This window comes from Symphodus melops (assembly GCF_947650265.1).
Source record: "Symphodus melops genome assembly, chromosome: 17".
Classification (NCBI taxonomy): Eukaryota; Metazoa; Chordata; class Actinopteri; order Labriformes; family Labridae; genus Symphodus; species Symphodus melops.
This window is the reverse complement of record NC_136707.1, coordinates 6,445,588-6,446,574: the sequence shown is the minus strand read 5'-3', so window position 1 is coordinate 6,446,574 and position 987 is coordinate 6,445,588.

The window sequence follows — 987 nt, the reverse complement described above, 5'->3', positions numbered from 1 at the left end:
GATGAAATCCAAAAGAGTGACATTAAAATAATTTACACTCATTGCAAACAGTAATGTCTGACACATGTAGCTGCGTTACAGTTTCTTCAATTCACTCTATATTATAACAATGTGGCCAAAAGTATGCAGACATCCCAGCCCTATCTCTAATTGGTGTGTGATTATGTGTGCAGCTGTTCATCAAGTTTGTCCCACATGTGGGAAATGTCACTGCAGCATCACATTACTTTTTTGTGGCAATTGTTTGGGGAAGACCCTTCCCCTTGAAATGCCCCATAACACTGTCCACATTTTTTTATTTTTTTTCAATGAATTTAATTCAGTTCAGTGAATTTTATTGTCCACTTTTTTTGGCCATGATGTAAATGTCCCCCTTTTAATCTTATATTTCATTCCTGTTGACACCATGCCAGAGGCTGCACTTAATCAAGTTTATGGTGTTGTCAAGCTGGTTTGCATTATCTTAACATGTGTTTCTGATAGTCTTTTCTCTTCCACATTATGTAAATGACACAGGAAGCAAATTATTATTAGAAACACCTTTACAGAAAAAGCAAGATAACATAAACCACAAAGCACAGCCTCAAAACTTGTCCTAAGAATTAGGTCACCACACAGAGATGAAAAGAAACCTCAGTAACTTTAAGTGTGACAGGTGTTTCCTGTTTTTCTTCTCTATTTTACACATAACTGATGACTCTATTGCACTGAAACTAATTTAATATTTAGTCCTTGTGTCTCTATGTTGTTGAAACAAATGCATCTACATTTTTGGAAATGATGAAGACGTACATCCAATTTCAACCACATCCCCTTCAATAACTTATCAGGTCTCATCCTGTAGTAAAATCACAGACCACAAGAGGGCACCTCAGCTGAGCTCAGTTCAGCGGCAGCAGTTCATAATGACATTTTGTGTGATGATCTTGAGCTTAACTATGAAGGATGAGGTTGTTTCACTCCAAAGAGCAGTCACTTTACTGAGGG